The sequence below is a fragment of the Aedes albopictus genome, chromosome 3, assembly GCF_035046485.1.
Source record: "Aedes albopictus strain Foshan chromosome 3, AalbF5, whole genome shotgun sequence".
Lineage (NCBI taxonomy): Eukaryota > Metazoa > Arthropoda > Insecta > Diptera > Culicidae > Aedes > Aedes albopictus.
The window spans coordinates 279,181,974-279,208,036 of NC_085138.1; the positions used below are offsets into that span (position 1 = coordinate 279,181,974).

A 26,063-nucleotide genomic window follows, 5' to 3' on the forward strand; every position below is an offset into this window, starting at 1 on the left:
CATTGCTCCACCAGTTCTGCATAGAATTCTTCCTTGAGATATTTTAAGGCATGCCAAAAGTCACTGGAAGAATCTAAACTAAAAACAAACTTTTAAGAAATTTCTAGATGAATCACAGAAGGAATCTCGAAAGGAATTCCTGAAGAAGTTTTGAAAGATGGGGGGAACGCTTGAAGAAATCCTAGAATCTTAGATGAATTTCGAAAAGAATCTCTGAAGGAACCCCGTATGAAAGTGGGAGTTGCTAGAGGAATCCTGGAGAAAACTGCTGAATGAACTCCAGATTAAATCTTTCCAGAGTCTCGAAATAAGAAACTCTTGGAAGTATCCCAAAGAGAACATGTGAAGGCATCCTGAATGAACGCCTGGTGGAATCTCGAAAGGAGCAGCCTTAGGAATCACAAAAGGAACTCCCGGAGGGATAATAGAATAAAATGTCTGCAGAAAACACGGACGGACTTCCCAAAACAATCCCAGTAGGAACTCCTGAGGGAATCTCAGAATCAACTCCCGGAGAAATCCAGGAAGAAATCTCTGGAAGGATCGTAGTAGGAGTTTCTTAAGAAATTCCGGAAAAATAACTCCTGGAAAAATCCTGGAGAGGGCTCTGAAGATACACGAAGAGCCAAAGCCGTAGCTCATCAGTGCTATCCGGCTTTCAAGAAGGAAGTGAAGCGCTCATGTAGGCGGGACAAAAGAGAGTGGGCGGTTTCTCTAGCCGATGAAAGCGAGAAAGCCGCAAAGACCGGCGACATTCGTCCCCTCTACGATGTCTCACGTCGCCTTTGTGGAAATAAGATGAATGCTACGATGTCCGTGAAAAACACATTCGGACAGCTTTTGACCTACCCGGCTGGCCAGCTGAAACGCAGGTTCGAGCATTTTGGAAACCTTTTTCAAGTATCGGCCACGCCACCAACACCTCTACATGATCCGCCAAGGGTTCGACGCATTACCCGTGTCAACACCGTAGCTCCATCATTGCTGGAGATAAAAAACAGCCATCCGTAGCATGAAATCGAACATGGCTCAGGAGGTCGATCGCATATCAGCCAAGATGCTCAAAGCTGACCCCGTAGTATCTGTCACAACTGCTGCATCAATTATTCTGCAACATATGGGAAACCGCGACATTTCCGGCCAACTGGATGCAAGGCGTCTTAGTAAAGGTGTCCAAAAACGGTGACCTGACTTTATGCGATAATTCGCGTGGTATCATGTTGGTGTGCATCGTTCTCAAAGTCCTCTGCAAAAGTGATCCCTAACCGAATACAGGAGAAGATTATCGCAAGTTTCCGGCGGTCCTGTGTAGACCCTATTTGTGTCGCTCCCAGGGTTCGTAATTTTCGTTTTAGCGATACGAAATATGGCTATTCTCAAGGCGGCGGGAGAGCTTATTTTCACTATTTTGCTTGAGGAACACTTTTCCCCTCCAGCACTTCTCTCGAGAGTAGCGATTCATGATAACTGAAAATCGCTTCAACCTGCAGATAATTTCTTTTCGTTCTGTTAAATTTTCTCTCACCCTATTTTCACGAAAATCTTTTCAAAGCAGATTAACAAAAATTGTGCCCGCGACGGGATTCGAACCTGGAACATTACTAAAAACATACGCGACACGCGCACTCTATCCACACCACCACGCCAACCACACAGAGGGAGTAGAAAATATAATGTATAAAACCAATCATCTTCAGCGTCATATGAGTCAAGGAAAGACAACATAATCGGCCGACAAAGGGCAAACGGAATTCTCGCACCTTTGGGAGTGAGTGAAAAAATGTTTTCGCTCTGCTCTTTGTGCGGGAGATTTCTGAAGCCAGATTTTCGCTGAAAATTGGCGTGAGGGAGAATTTTATTTTCGTGAGAATGAGCGAAAATTCCGACCGCTGGTCGCTCCATATCATCTTGAATCAAATCAATGAATTCCAAGAACCTCTCTACCTTTTTGCCTTTCTCGTACACTAAGTGTACCGGAAAGGCTATATGTTCACTCCAAAAATGTCTTTTTGTTAGAAGGCCCGGAGAGTCGAGTCACATATACCAATCAACTCAGCTTGTCGAGTTGAGATGATGCCTGTGTGTGTATGTATGTATGTTTGTTTGTGTACAAACAAACTCACGCCACTTTTTGGCAGTAAATATCAACCGATTTTAATGACCGATGGTTCTTTCAACGGGGAATCTGGTACCATTGAAAATGGTTCGGATCGGTCCAGCCATTCCGGAGTTATGGCCATTTAGGTGTTCCGGACAGGTCCGCTTCCTGGGGTATGTGATATGAAAATGCAACAAACCCATGCATGCGATACACCTAACCAGGGCATTAACGATAAGTAAGCAGAAAAATATTCGCAGACCATATCTGAACCGGTAGTATTCCGGAACCGGTTCCGGGTGCCCCGCCGGAAGTGGCCAAATATAAAAGTAAACCAAATCTATGCATGCGAACCAACAAATCACGGCTTTTCCGATAACCTGATGAACGGTAAGAAGGGAAACAGTCTCAGACCATATTCGCATCGGCAGTGTTCCGGAACCGGCGCCGGGTGTTCCGCCGGAATTGTGAATGTAAAAATGAACCAAACCCATGCATGCGACATATCAAATAGCAGCTTTTTGGAAAAGCTAATGAACGGTTAATAAGAAAATAGTCTCAGACCATATTTTGGTCAACTAGTAATGTTTTGGAACCCGCTCCGGGTATCCCACCGAAATTGGCCAATTGTAAAAATTTGAAACAACCGGCAGTGTTCCAGAATTGGTTCCGGGTGTACAGCAGAAACTGTCCAAATTGAAATTTAAACGAAACCCGTGCATGCGGCACATCAAATAGCTGCTTTTTTGATAGCAAATTGGAAAGAAAATAGTCTCAGACCGTGTTTGAGACAACCGACAGTGTTTTGGATCCAGTTCCGGGTGTTCCACCGGAAGTGACGAAAAGTAAAAGTAAATCAAATCCATGCGACACATCAAACGAAGGCTTTTTTGATAACCTGATGAACGGTTTGCAAGAAAATAGGCTCAGAGTTGGGTGGTTCGCCGGAGATACGAAAGTGAACAAAACCGGTGCAATATAAGGACAAGATATTTGGAGTACATAGCTCAAAATTTCTAGAGCACCGTTTTTTAGAACCGTTAAACGGGAGTTAGCACCACACCAGCCAGCACAGCAGTTAGCGCCAACACCAGCCAGTACAGCAGCACCCATTCCAGCTAAATTAAACAACACAAGAAAGACTAAACACACAAAAGGAATTCAAAACATGATAAATCAATAAAAGGGCAGAGGCTCGACTGACACTGATTAGTCAGTGTTAGGTAGTTAATTAATTGAAGAGGTTGGTTGGTTATCCGAACGTCATTAGGTTTTTGTAGTTTCTTAATGTAGGTTTTTGTAGTTTTTTTTTAAAAACTAGTTTAAGGTAAAAATTTATTAACTGGCGCCCGAATAGGGACCAGCGCGAGTATCGTTTAATTCGTCGCGAGTGATACAACATCGTGAGTGTTATCCGAAAATTTCAACTTTACCGCTGTAAAAGTAGCGACCGCCACTATCACAGCAGCCGTGGAGAGGAGCGCCCCTAGTCACCAACCAGCATAGGAGAAACGGGAAGATCGCCGCTTCACCGGGACAGTTGAAGCTCGTGTCTGGTCGTCTCAAGGAGTCCCGACGAAACAGGACGGGACCCGATTTCAAGACGAAGTGCTCTCTGGTACAGGATAGAGCATTCGTATTATGGTTAAGTTTCTGTAAGTATTAACTAATAATTCATTTAATTTCAGGTAAAGTGTGAAGTTTTAAAAAAAAGTTAATTAAGTGTAGTGAAAAGTTAATTTGGTGAATTATTCTTAAAAAGTTAATTAAGTGTAGTGAAAAGTTAATTTGGTGAATTATTCTAGAATATCTTTCCCATTAAAATTTAATAATTTAATTAAAACATTCAACAAACTAAGGATTAATATGCCAAATAACGATATGCAAGATATATTAGATCGGCTCGATGCTCTGGAACAAGCAAATGTGGTTCCACCGGAATTAGACTATGAAGATCCGATTCTTCATTATCTAAATCCAGATGGAACACCTGCTGATCCATCGTCTATTGAAAAAATTCCAGACTTAATAAACGGAATCCCAAATTTTGAGGGATCATCAGATGAATTGAGCAGCTGGATAAAAGATGTAGATACGTTAGTTAGAGCATATCAAGTAAATTCTTCCAGCAGTGTTGCACAAAAGAATAAGTTTTACGCAATCTGTACGGTGATAAGGAGGAAAATAAAAGGTGAAGCCAATACGGCTCTGGTTAATTCGGACGTGAACATTAATTGGAATAAAAAAAACACTCCTAACATATTATGGCGAGAAAAGGGATCTGACCACCCTAGATTACCAATTGATGAATATCACACAAGGCGGACGAAACTTGAAAACCTATTACGATGAAATAAATAAACTTCTTTCATTAATTGCAGGACAAATTAAGACGAACCAATCTTTTAGACACCCAGAAGCATCCAAAGCGCTGATTGGTATGTATAATAAAAAAGCCATAGATGCGTTTATTAGAGGATTGGATGGGGACATAGGTAAATTTTTGAAAAATTATGAGCCTGAATCATTAGCCAATGCGTATGCGTATTGCATAACATATCAAAACATTGAGTTCAGGAAAATGATGACCAAACCAAAAAGTCAAGATATGCCTTCAACATCTAAAAATTTCATGTCTTCAAAACTACCACCTCCGATTCCACCAAAAATACCATTTAGGATGCCAAATAGCATCAATGTACCAAGTTATCCATTCTCTAACAGGCAACCAATGATTCCTAACATGAAGCAGCCTTTACCTCACATGCAAAGGTATGTTACTAGACCGCAATTTTATCAATATCCTCAACAAACAATGTTTCCACCTAGAGTTATGCCTCAACCATTTACAAAAGTTCAATCACCACCTCAACAAATATCTCAACCTAAACCACAACCAGTGTATCAACCTAATCCCTTCCAACGTGGACAAGCTCCAATGGAAGTTGACTCCTCGCTTCAAACTAATTTGGTGAATTACGCCAACAGACCACGAAACTTCCATATTGAATCTGATGATTCAGAACAATATTTCCAACAGCTTCCATATTTGACAAATAATGAATTCCCCGAAATGCCTTCATTTGAAAGGTATTGCGAAAACTTTGAATATCAACAACCACTTGAAGAACAGTCTGTTAGTGATGAACCTGTAGGCGAAAGTGAACTGAATTTTTTAGGATAAAATCATCATTACCATATTTTTTACATTATGGTAATGGTAAATTGGAAAATCCACTTCGAATTTTAGTTGACACCGGATCGAATAAAAATTTTATTCATCCAAAATTTGCTAAAATATCCCATGCGGTTCAAAGCCCCTTTTATGTCTCATCGGTAGGAGGAGATATCAAAATTGAAAGTTTTTCTCAAGGTAAAATTTTTGCACCTTATTCGAATATCAATGTGAAACTTTTTCATTTGCCAATGCTAAAAACATTTGATGCAATAATAGGTCACGATACACTTAAGGAAATTAAAGCTGAAATTGATACATCAAAAGAAAAACTAATAATTGATTCAAAATTTGAAATCCCTTTATTGCAGCGTAAATTACAAATGATCAATAAAATAGATATTCGAGATGAACATTTGGAAACACATGAAAAGGAAAAACTGCATAATTTGTTAGAACAATACAAGGATTTATTTCAACCACCTAATGAAAAATTGACTTTCACAACAAAAGTGAATGCTGATATAAGGACAATTGATGATAATCCCATATATTCAAAATTGTATCCTTATCCGCAAGCTTTGAAAAATGAGGTTCGTACTCAAATTGACAAAATGTTACAAGATGGGATAATAAGACCATCTAGATCGCCTTCGGTCTGGATAGTTCCTAAGAAGCTAGATGCTTCAGGACAGAAAAAATATAGACTTGTTATTGATTACCGTAAATTAAATCAGAAAACCATAAGTGATAGGTATCCAATACCAGATACCTCCACTATTTTGGCAAACTTGGGAAAAATAAAATATTTTACTACTCTGGACCTTGCGTCTGGTTTTCACCAGATACCCTTGAATGGTAAAGATGTAGAAAAAACTGCATTTTCAGTAAATAACGGAAAGTATGAATTCGTGCGTTTACCGTTTGGTCTGAAGAATGCCCCGGCCATCTTTCAGCGTGTGATGGACGATGTGTTGCATGAATATATTGGTAAAATTTGTTATGTCTATATTGATGACATAATAGTATTCGGAGAAACTTTGGAAGAACAATTGAGCAATTTGAAAATCATTTTGGAAACTCTTCGTAATGCAAATTTTAAAATACAATTAGACAAATCTGAATGGCTAAAACCCGAAGTTGAATTTCTTGGATTTATTGTGTCCAGAAATGGATTGAAACCAAATCCAAAGAAAATTGAAAGTATCCAAAATTATCCAGAACCTAGTAGTTTAAAAGAATTACGTGCATTCCTTGGATTATCCGGATATTATAGAAGATTTGTGAAAAATTATTCAAAAATTGCAAAGCCATTAACTAAATTTTTGAAAGGAGAAAACGGTCATCGACAAATTTCTAAAAATGAGTCAAAAAATTTCAAAATATTATTGGATTATGAGGGAAAGAAAGCTTTTAAATTGTTAAAAGAAATCTTATCCTCAGAAGATGTTTTAGCGTTCCCCGATTTTAGTAAACCCTTTTTACTTACAACCGATGCTTCTAATAAAGCAATAGGTGCTGTTTTATCTCAAAATTTTAACGATGGAGAAAGACCTATTACATTTATTTCAAAAACGTTATCTAACACGGAGGAAAATTATGCAACGAATGAAAAGGAGATGCTTGCAATAGTTTGGGCATTGCATACTCTAAGAAATTTTATTTATGGTCATAAAATAATTATTTATACTGATCATCAACCCTTGACATATACAATTTCTCCGAAGAATAATAATGCAAAACTAAAAAGATGGAAAGCTTTTATTGAAGAGCATGACCATGAGATTTGTTACAAGCCTGGTAAAGCTAACATTGTGGCAGATGCTTTGTCACGTATTCAAATTAATTCCCTCACTGCGACTCAACATTCGGCAGAAGAAGATGACAGTTCCTTTATCCCTTCGACAGAAGCTCCCATAAATGTCTTTAAAAATCAATTATTCTTCAAAATTGGAACAAGATCCAGTTATGGCCTAGTAGTCCCTTTTGATAATTACAAACGACACATATTTATTGAACCAAGATTTTCAAGTGCATATTTAAAAGAACAGCTAAAAAAGTTTTTAAACCCAAATGTTATAAATGGTATATATACTGATGAACCAATAATGGCAACAATACAGGAAATTTACAGAGAAATGTTCAATCCAAGATTAATTAAAGCTAGATTTTCCCAAAGCAAAGTCCAAGATTTGAATAATTTAGAAAAACAATTGGAAGAAATAAAAAAGGTTCACAAATTTGCCCACAGAAATTCGAAAGAAAATTCAGAACAATTGTTAAAAACTTTTTATTTTCCAAAAATGACTAGAATGGTAGAAGATTTTGTAAAAAATTGTGAGATATGCAAAACTGAAAAATATCAAAGAAACCCACAAAAGTTTATATCATTTAAAACACCAATTCCTAATCAACCTTGTGAAATTGTACATGTAGACATATTTACGTATGATCAAGATCATCTGTTTCTTACATCAATTGATAAATTTTCTAAATATTTGAAATATAGAGCAATAGAAAGCAAATCACTTTTTGATATTGAAGATGCTCTATTGGATCTTATGCATGAATGGAACATACCTAGAATGATCATTATGGATAATGAAAGCTCATTTAATTCAAATGTAGTAGAACAACGTTTAAGAAATTTAAATATTGAAATTTATAAAACTCCGATAAACAGATCTGAAACGAATGGACAAATCGAACGTTGTCATTCTACTTTACGCGAAATTGCGAGATGTATTAAAAAAGAATTGCCAGAAATAGATGTTTCCCAATTAATTAGATCAGCTGTTCATAAATACAACAACACAATTCACAGTTTTGTCAAAAACACCCCCCACAACATTTATATTGGTGAAGTAAATAGAAACTTAAGTACACAAGAAATAGACAGAAGAAAGTCTAAAACTCATGAGAATGTTATAGAATTATATAAGAAAAAGAATGAAAATATACAAGACAAAAATTATCCCATTTACGAACCAGGATCCTATGCCTTTGAAAAATCAAAAGAAATTTCAAAAAGAAAAAGTAGATATAAAAAGATACAAGTTAAAGAAAATTTTGATACATTTATTATAGACAGTAATAATCGAAAAATACATAAAATGAATTTAAGAAAAAACTAACATACACATATATCAATTTACTCTATTTGCAGATTAATAATATGTTCCATGTTGTTGGTGCAAGGAGAGATACAAATTCATAACTTGAATAAAAATCCACTGGCAATAATTCCATTGGGAAAAGCAAAACTTACATTAGGATATGTGAGAATAATACAACCAATAGATCTTACGCAAATTCATGATATAATCACCAAATTTGATGAATTGGTAAGAACAAATGTTTATAATAATAACCTTTATAGACTGTTACAAAATAGAAACCATTTGCTATACCAAACATATTTAAAAATTGCACCACACAATAATTCACAATCCCGTATAAAACGATGGGATACTATTGGAAAAATCTTGAAATGGGTTGCTGGAACTCCCGACGCTGAGGATTTGAGTATAATTAACAACACAATGAACGCATTAATCGACAACAACAATCAACAAACGTTCATCAACGAAGCTATAAACTCCCGAATCAAACATTTGAATCAAGTCACCAACGAATTACTAGAACTGGACTTTAAATCTCAAAAACAACATGTTATTGAAATCAACCTTCTAACAATCTTGCTTAACCTGAATGCAGCTCAACATCAAATTGAAATACTTGAAGATGCCTTATTACTCGCAAAAAATGGCATTCCTAGCAGTCAAATCTTATCTATGAAAGATTATTCAAAAATAAAATACTTCTTACAGCAACAGAACATCCCTGTTACGTCATTTGAACAGATGTTGACTAAAACAAGTACACAAATTGCCATGAACAATACGCACGTGATGTATATGCTAAAAATTCCACAACTTTCAAACGAAACTTACAACTACGAATTCATTAGTCCTCTGATTCAAAACCAAACAAAAATACATATTGAATCAAGCTACATTATCACTAATGAATCGCATACTTTCGAAACATCTGCACCATGTAAAGAAGATTCCGAATATTTTTTATGTGAATCCAAGTTGATAAAACCTACAAGCCCATGCATCAGAAATTTGATTCTGTCACGACACGCAAATTGTACATTTGAAAAAGTGTATTCATCTCGAGTAATTAATAGAATCAATGATGCAACATTACTTCTGAATAATGTGAATATATCGCTATACACCAACTGCAGTAATTCAAGTAAACTATTGGAAGGATCGTTCCTAATTCATTTCGAACAATGTGAATTGTACCTCGACAACATTCGCTATACAAACATCTTCATGGAGACCCCGAAAACATCATTCAGACCTACAACAGGAATATTAGCATACAAAGAAAATATCATCGATGTTCCGCCACCAGAATATTTGGCAAACTTGACATTGGAACATAGAAGAATACTCAAACATGTGTACTTGCAAAATCATTCTTTCAAATGGAAACTGTACATATTTGGATCAATTACTATCACAACATTTACATTAATCATCGCAGCAATTATAGTCTACGTACTCGTACTAAAAAGACAAGCTAAAAAAACACAAATCGAAATTAATTTACATAAGCAAGAAAAACCATCGGCACCAGAAGGTATCCAAATCAAATCACCGTATCCTGATGTTTCCGATGAAAGACTTCAACAAATTAACAATTACTTGAGAATGCCAACAGCAGATCGATCCATACGACTTTGAGGACAAAGTCATTTAAAGGGGGAGGAGTTAGCACCACACCAGCCAGCACAGCAGTTAGCGCCAACACCAGCCAGTACAGCAGCACCCATTCCAGCTAAATTAAACAACACAAGAAAGACTAAACACACAAATGGAATTCAAAACATGATAAATCAATAAAAGGGCAGAGGCTCGACTGACACTGATTAGTCAGTGTTAGGTAGTTAATTAATTGAAGAGGTTGGTTGGTTATCCGAACGTCATTAGGTTTTTGTAGTTTCTTAATGTAGGTTTTTGTAGTTTTTTTTTTAAACTAGTTTAAGGTAAAAATTTATTAACTCGGGTATGGCTGAAAATGCATCATGCTAATTGTTCAGTGGTTGTCAACAGCGTGATGCATTTTCATCCAAATCCGTTCAACGGTTCTAAAAAACGGTGCTCTAGAAATTTTGAGCTATGTACTCCAAATACCTTGTCCATAAGAGAACAAAATCTGGACAAAATTAATCATCAAATCACACCTGTTCAGATTTCTGAGGTTAAACTGTACAGTAGGATGGTTCAAAGAATTAAAATTCAATCGCAACAACTCCAAACAAAGTTTTTCAATCCTCTTTTGCGTCAAAAAAAAAAAAACTGCGTAAAATTTTGATGCGACTGGTTGCACCCTCGCGCTCTGTAATGTAGTTGAAATTTGAATGGGATTGAGTATGGGGAATTTCACTTGCTGTGCATAAAAAAACTTTGTCCAAAACCGCAAAGTGATCTGCCTCCAGTGATAGTGAAAATGGTCATGCAGTCAACTAAGAGGTCTGATATTTTTCAGCTCTGCCTATGCGTTGAACTCGGAATTTGTCAAGAATATGCGCCTTCAATAAGTTTACCAAATGGTGACCTCACAATTGGATCTCCAACGTGGAGCTCCATCGTTGGTCATCAAAAGCCGATAACGTTAGAAATTCGGGAGCGAAAGTGAAGGTGGGTCGGCCACACTCTACACAGGGGCGGGAACGAAATCTGCAAACAAGCGTCAGGCAGACCCAGAGGCCATGGCGGCACAGTCTCAATAAGGAAAAAAAAAGAAGTCGACAGAAATTTGACCTGGCCACAAGCCAAGGCGATGGCCGGCAATCGCCCAGGATGGAGATCTTTCAATTCGGCCCTCTGCACCACCATGGATGCTCAGGATTGAAAGAAGTTGTTGACGATGGCCCTATCTTGTATTGCCACTGCCTAACGTCATTCAACGTATACCTATGAGGCAGATGTTGGGAAGACTGTCGTTTTACGGATAAACGTGGACTAAACTGTTATACGAGCATAAACTTTGCTACTGTATGGTGAATGTATTTACAATTTATGGACTAAAATCTAAAAGAAAAACTCAACTAAGGAGTGTATCGGAAAGTAGTTGAAAATGTTCAGAATGCTCTATCTCGAAGCTGGGTTGGTCTTTTTATTTCGGTTCTTCTATGAAATCTTCACAATATACTAAAACTTGAAACAGCTAGACAAAATTTGGAAAATGTTTGGTATTATTCAAAATATGGTTTAATGAATACACCTCACAAAATAAAAAGCTGCACAAAATGCAATTTCGTTAAAATTTTTCAACATTTTAAAAATCTGTAGCGAATAAAATTTGTACGATAAACTATCTGGAAAATAGTGATGCTTGTTAACAGTTATGTACACATAACATGTGATTCAACACCGACTTTCATAATTCATATTTTCAATAGATAAATCTCCAATATCTACAAATTGGTCCACTCCAAAAAACGCCTTTTTTGGTCAAACTTTGAAGTTCTGCTTTAAATATCTGTAAAGGTTATCAAACTCCATATTTAGCTCTAACTTACTCGTCCATAATTTAAAAAACATTCCCTATTTAAAGAAATCGATTTTTTCAATTAATGTATTTTTTGTTTGCGTAAATATGATTTGGAGGAGCATAGAAAAAAGGGGTTTCTCAAAAATGGCCTTTTTTTCATTTTAAAGAATTGCGCTGAAATGCAGTGGATATTTTTCTTGAAAAAAATAATTTGCCTATATCATGAGCAGGGTAAAAAATATAATTTGGACATGTATATAATTTGGACATGCACGGCGATGTATGCCTTGTTCCGGAGAGCTAATAAAAGTAGATACTTCTCAATATCGATTAATGGATAAAATAGACCCTATTCTGATGAATTACGTTGAAAATACGCTTAACAATTAAGAATTTACTTCAAAATTATCAAAAATGTAAATTATTTCACTAAAACCCCTCAAATGCACAGGTATGCAAGACGACATACACTCCACGGTCACATACAATATTCACCTCAAAATCGTTGAATTAATAATTGTAAGAAATTTAAAAGCCTTATTGCATTGAAACATGTTCAATAAAGAAGCATTAGGCAGCCAATCTCTTAACATTCATCTAGAACGCCTAAAATAGGTGGTGTCCAAAATACATTACAAGTTTTCTACTGTAAATATATTTTGGTCATCTGACGAACTACATGGGGATGCTGCGCGATTGCATACTTGGAGGCGTATTCTGTGGGTCTGGCGATATTTCCTCGATTTTAACAAAAACTGTAATAGTTATCAAAATAGATGCCTGTTGAGCGGAGAAATTTGATTATTTGTAAGAAAATATTTGTTAATTTATGATACTTCCATGATTTAGCAGTATTCATGGGTAAACATTGAGATAATTGCCCTGTCCAAATTATATATACCTGAGGGTGTCCAAAACATATATTCGGTGTCCAAAATGCAATTCTTAAAGGCGATCGGAAATTGCAATTTTCTCAGCTTAAAATGCTTTTGTTAAGGTTTTTGTCACCAGGAACGCAAAGCACAATCATATTATAAGCGTATTGGTAACTTTGCAAAATAATCAATTGATTTCTAAGGAAGCTAGGGGACGATTTTTTCAACGTTGTCCTCAGCCTGTCCAAAATACATGAATTACCCCATTCTGGAGATTATTGTATTTGCACAAAAAAGTTAACAATTTTCGAACATTATCGATCTTTTTCCGCGATTTCAATTTTTTAGAAGATGTGCAAAATTTTAAAAACATATGTTCAGTAATCCAGGTTAAAAACCCAGTTAAATGAATATTTTTAGAAAATCATAAAATCCATTTCTTTTTTTAAGTATAAATCCAGTATCTCCAAAAAGAAAATTTCTTAAAAGTCGTATGAAACTATTTTTGAAACTATTGTAAACATTTTCAACTACTTTACGATACACTCCTTATACACGTAAACTTACGCTAACATAAAACCTATTTACAGTTTTTAAGCTATTCCAATAGTAAAAGTGGAGTGCTTAATACAGCAATGATGTTATTGCCCTTTTCCGGCTACACCAGTCGTCCAGCTTCAGACGTAAAAACTTGAAGTGTTTCTAGGCAAAGTACGTTTATTTGGCAAATTAAGAGAGAAATTTGTGAAAAAATTACCCCTTGTTTCTTGTTGTAACCTGTTCTGTGGCTTAGTTGGTTAAAGCGCCGGACTAGTGATACGGAGTCGTGGGCTCGAATTCCACCAAAAAAGTGGTATTTTTTCACAATTATAGTGGTATTTTTATGCCATTTATACTTAATTTGCCTAAAAATATTTCAAGTTTTTACGTCTGCTAAATAGAAGTCTGAAAATTTCGAGTCGTAAAATTCAACCGTCAGTCAGTCAGTAGTAATCTCAGAAGGTATTCCTGGAGAAATCCTGAAAAGAATCCCCCTTGAGTCGTCAATTCCACTACCTTCTTCTTCTTCTTCCTCTTTTTATACTTCTTCTTTATCTTCTTCTTATAACTTTTGTTTTTGCTGCAATGAATTTAGCATAACTTAACAGGTTTTGTTCGTGTTCTATAGTTTTTCTTTAAGGCACATATCAAATGCATACCTCTCTAACAAGCTATGTTGTAGACACATTCTACCGTGACGTTACAACGTTTTGACGCCTTTTTTGCCAGATTTTTTTCACTATAACTAGTAAATTCTACCGGAGCCCCTCAAGTATTTTTGCATATTCGGATTCCTTGTAAAATTTCCAAAGAGTATGATCTGTTGAACAGTTAGTTTTAATCATAAAAGTATGTTAAAAATGGGAATGTTACAACGTTGTAACGTCACGCTACTAATTCCCATTTTTAACATACTTTTCCAATGAAAACTAAGTGTTCAACATATTAAACTTACAGGAAATTTTACAAATAATCCGAAGTTCCAAAAATATTTAGGGTTTACTGTCAAATTTACGAGTTATAGTGAAAAATCTGGCAAACAAGGCGTCAAAACGTTGTAACGTCACGGTAGAATGTGTCTGTAATATATTACGTTTCGAAAAATGGATGTACACTAATGTAACTTGAACCCATACATGCTGGTGTCTAAATTGAAGGAAATTATAGAGCCCAAATGACGTAGTTTAACGCCACGTGAGTTGACGTATGTACTTATAATATTTACCACAATGCATTTTGGATCCTTGTGGCTCTAAACATTTGCGAAAAGGAAGACTACACTGGCACTGTAACAAAAAGTTACATCGAAACGATAATTGCGTATTCCGGTTCAAGCGCTGAACAGAGTGTTCGACTTCCACCAGTAGTGTTAGCAGTCACTGTTTCCTGGTCAAGTAAGAAATTGGTCAGGGTTGAAAATGTTACTTATTTTTTAGCCTGTTCCAAAATAGCTCAACTTTGTGCGAACTTGCTGAGCGTGTATGCTTCCCAAGTTCAATATAATAGGGAAGATTCATAAAATCAATGCAAAAGCAAAATTAATTTCAGTCTTCTTCGAACAAATTGTGTTTGTTACGGCTTTTAGTTGATTTCAAACATTTCAAACTAATTAGTCTAACGATTTGAAAAGATTTCAGTCACGATTTTTTTTTACTGTTGATCACAAATTTACAAGATAACAAACCATCCTAGTAGAGTTCTATATTGTGATACAAAAACACACTGGATGCACTTCATAAACAGCTCCTTCTGTTTCGACACATGTGATACGACACTAACTATGCCTAATCCTACACACACACACTTAACGGAAAAAGTTTTGATTAGCTCACAACGAACCGGCCGGTCGAAACGGGAGCTAAGTACTGGCTGTGGTGACAGCTGGTGGCTAATCGCATTGCGCTTCTGTTCAAGCCAAGTACCTATCAAGCAGTTTTTTTACGATATTGATAAACATATAATAATATGAGTTTTTGCTACTACTTGTAGTGGGTTCTCCATGTGCTTCAATAAGTACTGCCATTGATGTTTAGATAGAATAACATAAAGAGTGACTCATCATCATTTTATGTTTACAGTTGATTGAGAGCCGAAGAACGTGTCTGTTGCAAGTCTAGTTGAACCACACAGAAGTTTATTTTAGATGCCTTACATGGAAATTGATGACCTTGTGTCAAGTTACTTATCATCTAGTGTAATTATTAATATGTAATAATCAATTTATAAAGTAAAATTACTCCGTACTTAATTGAATGACAGAAAAACCCTAATCAACTGTGTAACTCCCAAACCTACAGCTAGCCGTCCGTAAATAAATAAATTAAAAAGCTATAAACCCAACATTTTCCTCACAGCCAAATTACAAGGTAAGGGGGGCTTGACTGAGGTCACACCCACTTTTGATTCCGGCCTACTCCAAGCCGTTCCGGATCGCCATAAAACTAATCCTTGGCTAATCTAATAATCACTTTAATCGTGCCTTCGGCCACCGACAAACAATGCCCCTCTGGAAGTGCCATCCAATCCATACAATGTTGTTCCCACCGCTCTACAAGGTATCGTTCCTTTTCATACACGCACATACAACACAACCACATACCGACGACGACGCCCTATTTGTATGTTTAAGGCCACTCGGGCTTGGTTTTATCACTTTTATCTACTGGGACCATCATCGCAACGCATCGCATCGGTGGGGCAGTGAGGGACATGTGGAATTGATGTTATCCGCATATAGTATCGCCATTATGTTAGACTGAACGTACAAAGATGGGCCTATTTGCGGTGGAGAAGGGAAGCGCGAAAAACGTATGGCGTTTCTGGTCAGCAATAAAACTGGTCAAATGACCGAACGGAAATGACGTTGCGAAGTGATTTCGTTATATGAGGCACGAGCAAAGGAGGGGTTTATTTGTTGATATAACAAACATTCGGAAAAGTTATTTTTTTTATAATCGTAAAATTGATCAATAATATATTTGATTCGTTTTGATAGTTTGATCATTTTACCTATTTGTTTGAGTAATTTTTCATCAAATACATTTACTATTCATCATACACAGAAGTTTAAGTGTGTTTCGGTGGCGTTACAGGGGTGTTCTCTGGGATTTTGGACAAGGACAAAAGGTCCGCAAGATTTTCAGTGGGTTTAAGTGGCATTTCAGGACGTTTCAGAGGCGTAACCGGAGTGTACGGGAGCGTTTCATAAACGCTTCATGTGGTTTCAGAAGAAATTCAAAACGTTCCAGACCGATTACGCTGTAGATCCGAGGTCCTTTACCCAAAGGAGCTCTTAAACATTCTAAAACCAACAATGAAATCGCCACTTGACAGTACATAGTTGTATGAGGCTGCGAAACAGAGTTCTTCGCCGACCTATGAGTAATATTGCAGTGCTGAATCAAAAACCAAGGAGTAAAGCAGTATCGAATTTGAACAGCGTTACGAATCAGGGAGTGTTGCGGCTCGGAAACCCCTATGCTCATCAGTTACTTCAGGTTCTATGAGCCGGACAGCAATTGTCAAAAAAACATTGAATAAGGTCATTGAACATTAATCAGCAGCACAATTTCTCAACTACACCCAAACCTTCACTGAGGTAGACTTCTGTAAGGTAAAATCTATTTAGGACCCTCCATTAAGGTAACGTTACCAGAGCAGTTGGAGTGTTTTAGATTAGGGGATTGTACGATATTTGCCAGAAAACCATTCGCCAGAATGTCATTGACCAGAAAGACATTTGCCAGAAAATACCATTTCCATAAAACCGTTTGTCAGAAAGAACCATTTCCCAGAAAACCATTTGCCAGAATGTACCATTCCCCAGAAAGTACCATTTCCCAGAAATTTTTCAAAGTTCTGAATCCAGAAGTGTTCCCAATCTAATCATAATTTAAAACATTCTTATTGAAGGATAAATCGTGTTTTTTATTTGTTTGGGATCGATTAGCCCACGATAATGATTGTAAAAATGTAATTTTGTTTTTGTTCAGATTTATATGCGAAAATTAAATAAATTATTGGAATTGATGTAAGAGCAAACAAGAAATGGTTTTAGAGTAACTTTGAAAGAAATGCCTATAGTTTGAAGAAGGGCAAATCATTCTGAAACAAAAAAATGATGTGAACTCAAACCTATCAAACTTCACAATACATTACATCTTAAATGTTATTTAATTATTTTATAGCGCACAACAGCTTATTTTTTTTTTTCAATTAACGTTTGCATTTAAAAAAATGGACTTTTTTCACCCATTTTTCATGAAGTTGTTTTACACTAGAGAGTCATATTTAAAAATTTTCCCCGATTTTACAACTTGTTTACTATTTCCATTCCAATTTTCATAACGATATATGCATTAATTGTGAAGTTATTCCAATAAATGTGATACCATGTTGAAAAATTTCATGTTATTCCCAATGATTTTCTACTGAGGGCATACATTGCATTGCAGTGTACCTCTGTGCTCCATTGAGATAAAATTGCTCAAAAATTTGTACGAGTATATCTTTGCATGGTTGATGAAAATATATGAAAAACTTAGATGATTGTGATCATTTCACATTATACTGGGACTTTGAAGTAGGGTGGCACTTTTAAGAAAATTCGGTCACATCATATTTCTTTTTGGGTAACAAAATTTCCTTTAAAAAATGTTCTTTCCAGCTTTTACTGGTATGGAATTTTTGGCTTTACTTATATTTTTCAAAGGTTCCCTTCTGTCAATTGAAAGTAATTTTTTAAGCTTATTTTTGACAATAACATTAACATGATCACTTTTAATAATATTTTTTGTGCCAAACAGCAAAATTACCCGGAATTGTTGATCACACACTTAAGTCAATCGAATACCATAAATAAAAATCTTTTGGAAGCAACGAGTAAAATACACAGAAATAATAACTTAAGTGACGGTTTTACCTATACCATTAGACTAACTGTCACTACCCGAAAGCCAGTACCCCCAATATCACAAGCTTGAATGTACCATTAGGCCGAACATTACTTGATCAAATGCTATAAAAAGGTTGTTCTTAAGGAAATTAATTTTAATAATTCCATCAGAGTTTTTTTTTTTTCATCTTTTGATCATCTGCTGTTCTTTCTAGATGAACTTCTTAGTTTATTTGCGCCATTTCTAACCAATATATTCCCTTATCACGGTAACATGTGAGCTTAACATATTTATGGCTCATGGTATTACGGCTAATGGCGCTCCGGCTACTGTTATAGAATCCTAATATCAATGGTGTTAGGGCATTTCGCTTAACGCCGTTGGGTCGAATGTCATTTGGTCGAAGTTCATTAGGTCAAAAAATTATATTGCCGAATGGCCATATTTTTTTCGTTTTCTCCTTTTATGCTGTTAAAATAATTGTTTAAGTTGGAGCCACTGTATTTTAGCCATGAATCTTTCCTTCTTTTAAATATAGTAACAATAAACGGGTTAGGAGGCAAATCAGCTCTCAAGCTGAAAACCTCTTAAATAAAGATTAAAAAAATAATAAACTGGTTCAAGATCTCTTATTTTCTTCAATAATTAAACTGTTAGTTCCGCAATACCAATATTGCTTTATGATATTAATATAATCAACAATTTATGCCAAAAACTAGTCTTACAATGAAACTAGAAAGAACATCATGTGTTTAGAAGAAGAAAAAATTCACTATTTGAATTAGAGAGAATAGTTTCGTTGTAGAAAAATAGTTTTTTTTTTGCACCGAAACCGCTGATGTTCAACTAGTGAGTTTTACCTTCTTCTAAACATAGGCTGTTCTTTTAGTTAGTTAGACTATATTTTGACATTGATTGGTGATTGCGGTAAAACAATAAGGCAATATTAATATTGTGAAAGTATCAGCTAATTAATGGAAAACCGAACAAATTTGAGGAACCATATCGATTCCTGTTCCATAATCACTGAACTGCTATTCGTGATCATCATTCTACCCATGGACCATTCGGCCTAATGGACTTCGGTTAGCAGTATTTTCACCATACCAGATGTTTGTGGACCTATGCACTTATAGCCTAGTTACATCGAAGTCTCGCGCTTAGTAGCATACTGGCGTATCTGCAATGATCGATTTCTCTTCATCGATTTTCTCTTTGCTCAATAATTACCGTTGAATAATTTCCAGTTGTTTTCGTTGTTCTAGCCCCAGTTGTCCTTTATCGAAACAAAGCAAGAGATCATCCTAGCAGTGAACATATTGAATTATTGTAAAAGATTGAAACTGACGACGGAGTGATGAGGGGGGGGGTTGACTGTTTGGGCACAGAGAAACAGACAAAACACTTACGGACCGTGCACAAATTACGTCACGCTTTTAGGGGGGATGGGGGTTTAGCAGATCAGGTATCAGTAGGTCGGCTCAAGAAGCACGTTCTCCTCCATTTGGGAAATTTGTGCCATCGCATAAGCATACCACAACGGGTTCAAACAGCGCCCTGAAAAGGGCACTGTAAAAACGCATAAAGCGTAAAGTAAGCCTATAGCTACTTGCCACAACGGGTTCAGAACAACAGAACATCCTGAAGATTCAGGCTTCTTAGGTCAGTTTCACTTAATCGAGTGTTTACCGAGTACTCGGAAACGCAGTTACGTAAAAACTGGGTGTTTAAATATCAAATGATTCAAAGTTCCACAATCGGATTCTCAGCTAAGATATACAAATGAAGCAGCCTGTTGAGGCTTGTGATGGACAAAATCATAAGTAGGAAAACCACATTGAGTTATCTCAATTGCGTTTCTGCTACGAGATTCCTCAAAAGTCATGTCAAGACTCCCGCATGGGGGCAGCCACAAACACCCAATTTCCTAATCGCTGCTTGACGTAATGCCGAGAAGAGATGTTGGTTTTTGAGCATTTGGTAAATCCAATTGGAAATCATTGAAAGATAAATAGGACAATCCATGCGGCTTCCAATATGGAATCGAAAGGTACGTGTTCAAAAGTATCCTGGAAATGCGAGAAAACACCCAAACAAAATTGTTTTTGAATGAATGCTTTTCCGATATCGTAAACAACATTGTGTAAACACATCACAGTGGACTTTCCATTTTGGTAAGCATGTTGGTGCTAATGGAGAAGCACGTTTTCTGGGAAAACATCATGGGTGTGATGCTCGACAAAGCGTTCTAATCATTTCAGAAGAGGTTAAATTGATTGGTTTGATCTTCATACGAAGACATTATCCACTTACGGAATAAACTTAACAGTGTAATCCCACCAAGATTTGGGAATGGCAAGGCTGCAAACAAGCAGTTTTATCAAAACATTTTGGGGCTCGAGGCATGACACGCAAGATTGTCATTTCAATGTTACTGAAAGTAGCAAACATCGGGTCAAACGCAAAATGCGGAACCATATAGGTGTTAATTAAAACATTACATCTACATAGAAATTCTCCCTACGAAAGTAAGGTCCTTGGACCAAAGCTGTTCTTTTATGCTGAAGATTGATCTGAGCTGTCATAACCATAGCCACTACCCAAACTAGGCACGTTCAAACTCTTACAATTACAACACAAGAAAATGAGCAGCGATAATAACCAATTCGGTATCGATTGAAGAGCGCCAGAGACGAACATACACAGAGGACACTGTGAAGAACGCATAATGCGAAGAGCCATATAGGTTATAATTGAAGCTAATAAACAACATACTAATAATCCCACCCTTATTGAGCCTCGCAGTTGAGGCTTAAGAAGGATAGCAGATTATCTCGGAGAAACATAAGGTCAACTGCACCAATGCTCCAGTTAGCGCAGAAAGGGCAGAATACTGTGGAGGGCGCCCTAGTACTCCACATGCTCCGTTTGTAGTTAGGTTTTTATTAGACCACCCTAACCATTCATTCCTTGGCACGGTAAGCATAACGCCGCATAGCACCATGAATTAGGGGTCACCTGTTTAGTGGACTCATTCCACTGGATCAGGCGATCCGTAGTGCTATTCTTAGCCAATTGAGACAATCGCTACTGACACTACACAGCTATCTAGGCTGATCGGGAAAAGAAGTTAACAACTTCCAAACGAGCCCAAACAGCCTACAAATTGGGGATGGGGGTTTAGCAGAACGTGACGTGAGCAAACGTTTAACATGAGCAAAAACGATGCGAACGCCGCAAGGAGCTTATCGACCTACTACCGAATATTTGAATCAGCCGTGAAAATGGTGATCGATGGGAGGCGAGCAGAGTGTGACGTTTGTTTCTCGATGGTTGAAGGTTTCCTAAAAACTTTCTTGGGCACTAGTCATCGAATCTACTTGTACTTGTATGCTTGAATGATTGAATAAAAGTCATGCTTACACAGCCTCATACAACTGTGTGCTGAAAAGCGGTAAGTTCAACGTTTGTTAAATAATCTTTAAGAGCTCCCTTGAGTACAGGTCATTGGATCGACAATCGTAAACAGCCTGGAAGGTCTTGAATCACTTCTGAAACCGCCTGCATTGTTTATGAAACGTTTTGAAGTTCATAAGAGTCATGATCCAAAATGTATTTTAAGAAACTGTAGTCTCCCTAAAATCCTCTCAAGTTGCCAGAAATCCCCATAAAACCTTATCGGATTCCATGTAACGTATCTGAGATCCTCAGAAACCCTCGAAAACGCCTACGTAACACCTGAGTAACGCTTCTGAAACTCGTTCAAAAAACATATGAAGTTTCCAGAAATCCCCCTAAAACCCCGTCGGACTCCATGTAAAGCACCTGAGACCCTCAGAAACCCCCGAAAACGCCTACGTGACACTGAGAAACACTTCTGAAACTCGCTAAAAATACTCTGAAACTTTCAAGAATGCCTTCAATTTCCCCCTATACCCGGTCGGACTCCATGTAACGCACCTGAAACTCGCTAAAAACCTGAAGAATGAGTGTAACCAGTTTTACAAATCTGATTACACTCATTCGAAGAGGGTATTCTGCTTAGAGGGTTCGAAAAGTCGGTACATGATCTTCTGAGCTTCCTGAAATGCCTTCGCCCAGACTCGCCCAAAATCCACTGAAGCTTTCTAAAATCCCCCTAAAACCCCCTCGGGCCGCATGTAACGCACCTGAGACCCTAAGAAACCCCCGAAAACGCCTACCTAACGCTTCTGAAACGCTGTGAAGCTTTTTGAAATGCCTGCGAAATCCCCCTGAATACCCATCGGATCCCACGTAACGCAACTGAGACCCTTCCAAAACACCCCTGAAGTCACAATGCAACGTCTCTGACACCTCCCCCCCCCCTACTGAAGATCCAGAAAGCCCTCTGAAACCCTGCATGACCTCCATTAAATTTCGTTTAGATAATAAACTGAATCTATTTAGGTAATGAAGCCATTAAGGTAAAACTTCTTAGGCAATCCCAACTCATTACATTAAAGTAGGTTTGGGTGTAAAATCAATGAAGATCCATGGATAATAACCATAAAGCTTATCACAGCCATGAGAAGTTGTGCAATGCATGAATGCACAATAGGAGGCAATCAGTGAAGTACTAGATTGAAAGTAGTGAGCCGAATTTTTGTATGGTGAGATGTTCAATTCTCCATTTTTGCAATGAATTGGTGCAAACAGCGTGGGTTATATGATTTCTTGGCTAATTTGATGCTGTTTGAGCAAAATTTTGGGTAACGGCAAAAGGTTGTTGCAACCATAACAAATTGCAAATTCTCCATAGAAAATCAAAAAGCGCTCCATAAAAAATGAACACATGTTCCATGAAAATGTGCAATGTTACCCATACATAATTGGAAACGTTCCATACTTTATAAAAAATGTACCGGTAAAACATGAAATTTTCTCATTAAAAGTGGAATGTTGCACCAATAAATAATACTGAAATGCTCCATAATAAAATACAAATGCTCCATAGAAAAAAGCAAATGCTCCATAAAAAATTAAAATTGTACCCATAGAAAATTGAATATCGCTCCGTAGAAAAATTAAATTGCACCATAAAAAATTGAAATTGCACCATAGAAAATATACAAATGCTCCATAAGTATTATCAAACTGCACCACATAAAATACAATTTGCTCCATAAAAAATTAAAAATTCTCCATAACTTTAAACATTTGCACCACTAGAGCAGTGCAATGTAAAGCAATTCAGCCCTGTCGAATTAAATTATGAGAATATGCTATCTATGGAGGATTTAAAATTTTTCATGGAGCAATTTATGTTTTCTATGGTGCAGTTTGATAATACTTATGGAGAATTCTTTTATTTTCTATGATGCAATTTCAATTTTTTATGGTGCAATTTAATTTTTCTATGGAGCAATATTCAATTTTCTATGGGTACAATTTCAATTATTTATGGAGCATTTGCATTTTTCTATGGAGCATTTGTATTTCATTATGGAGCATTTCAGTTTTATTTATTGGTGCAAAATTTTACTTTTAATGAGAAAATTTTATGTTTTACCGATACATTTTTTTTATAAAGTATGGAACGTTTCCAATTATTTATGGGTAGCATTGCACATTTTCATGGAACACATGTTCATTCTTTATGGAGCGCTTTTTGATTTTCTATGGAGCGTTTCTATTTATTTATGGGTGCAATAAATAGGCTGCCTTTGGGTAACTGTGTTGTTGTATTATTTATTTCTTACAACTTCAACAACACAGTTACCCAAATTTTTGCTCAAACAGCATCAAATTAGGCAAGAAACCATATAACCCACGTTGTTTGCACCATTTCATTGCAGAAATGGAGAACTGATCATCTCACCATACAAAAATCCAGCTCACTACTTTCAATCTAGTACTTCTCTGATTGCTTCCTATTGATGACATTTACTTTATTATGCTCATTGTTCACAGAAATCCACAACAATAACTTGAAAACCACAACACATAAATATGTATGTAAGAGTTACGCAAAATAGGACGAATTCCACAACAGACCTTGACTCCAGACACACACGGATTTAAAAATTAGCTCGTGTGTTTGCATAAACATATATTTTGCTGTAATTTGTCAATCTCATTTAATTTACGAATCACCTTTGTATACCAAAACATTTTAATTTTTAATAAATGTGCGCATACGAACTATTTAAAAATCTGTGCTACAGTAAGAATCCGATTTTGTCAGCCCCATTTAGGGACAAACATTTTGCTCTCGTTATCTTACGGTCAAACTTTAACCAATTAACTTATGTGCATCGTCATACTATAGCTTTAATGCAGAACATAGAGGGATGAAAAATTCGAAAAACTTTTCAGGTTTTCAGCAAAAACTGTGCTCCGAAAAGGGACTGAAAAAAATAGGTCACTAGTGTACACATTTTGGTTTGACATGGGGTATGTTCAAGAACTACAATCACTATATTTACATTCAGGTGGCAGGAACTGTCGAACATTGAGGCCATATATACAGATTTTTCTGTATTATACAGATTTTAGGACATCCGTACAGATTTCGTTTAATATGGAATGCAGTTTTTTTAGCTTGAGGGGCCATTTTCTTTTTGTATACAGATGTGATACAGATTTTTTAAAAGTGTGATACAGATTTTTCAAAAAAAATCATCTGACATCCCTGCTGTCGAAGCTATTCAATCGGATTCAATTGAATTAGACAGTTCTGTATCCGTAAAGATAATAAAAAGATGTTGTTTTTAGATGTCATTTGATATGGGAAAACGAAAGAACGCGACATTTCAAGTGGAAACATCTAATTTATTTTCAGATCATTTGAGTGCTGACTTCACTTGATGTAAAAAACAATAAGTTTTGCTGAAAGCTTGAAGTTTTTCTTGCGCTTCTTGAATTGTTGTTAGATATTCCAGTTGCCAGTTTTCTATTCGCCGGACTGTAAATATAGTGACTTTACTACTAACATGCCATGATTTGACATTGAATGAATGTGAACCAGATAAGCCAGACACTATTAAATGAATAATGGTAAGCAAATCTGGATCTGAAATCCCTAAAACATGCAAACATTCAACTATAAAATGCTAATAATGCTTATCTACTGGTGTCCAGTGATGGGAACACTCACTTTCAAAGAGTTACACTCACTTGCAGTTTTCTCAGCTCAGAAGCGTGCAATCAAGAAATGATGTATGGACGATTTTTGCCTTGTGGTTTTGTCTAAAACTTTGCCGAATAGAGTAGGGGGTCGCACACGAATCCTAAAGTCGTGACAATGCTGTGAAAGCGAATCTCCACGAGGCGAGTGTAATTTACATTCACCTTGTGGAGCGTTGCCTTCGCAGCTCCCTCACGACTTCGGTATGCGTAGGCGACCCCTACATTATTCGGCAAAATTTTAGGCAAAACTACAAGGCAAAAGTCGTCCATACATCATTTCTTGATTGCACGCTTCTGAGCTGAGAAAACTGCAAGTGGGTGTAATTCTTTGCAAGTGAGTGTTCCCATCCTTGCTGGTGTCTACAAATCTATAGGAAATAAAAAAAACGATACCGGTGATGACGGAACTGCTTTCTGGTGGTTCCAAAAGCAAACCCCTAAAGCGGATACACGAAAAATAAAACATGTCACAAATTTATCGAAAAAAGTATGGAAAAGAAAGAAAAAGCAAATAAGATAAAAAATAAGCTCCTGTCGGCTCAGAATTCATGAAATCACACAAAAGCGACTGAGATGTACGAATTGGTTCTAAGTGGGGTAAAATGGAATGGCTTGTGTTGATTATAAGAAACATAAAATAATTTAAATGTGGTGAACATTTGATCTAACAAAAAAAAAAACAACTAAACGAAAACATTTGTGTACAATACTGTGACATTGATCTATTCGAAAAAAAAACAACTCAACTTTTACTCAGA

The 26,063-nt window shown here is 36.6% G+C and overlaps 1 protein-coding gene across 10 annotated transcripts in view; it reads right to left on the reverse strand.

Moving 5' to 3' along the window:
• LOC109420362 (protein Fe65 homolog) overlaps positions 1–26,063 on the reverse strand; it is a 408,519-nt gene that overhangs the window by 101,035 nt on the left and 281,421 nt on the right. The window contains exon 2 of one of the 10 annotated variants that reach the window (XM_062860995.1): positions 25,699–25,742. The exons of the other annotated variants lie outside the window; for them this stretch is intronic. The gene's annotated coding sequence lies outside the window, so the exon portion shown is untranslated. The remainder of the gene's footprint in view (positions 1–25,698; positions 25,743–26,063) is intronic. 10 annotated transcript variants of the gene reach the window in all.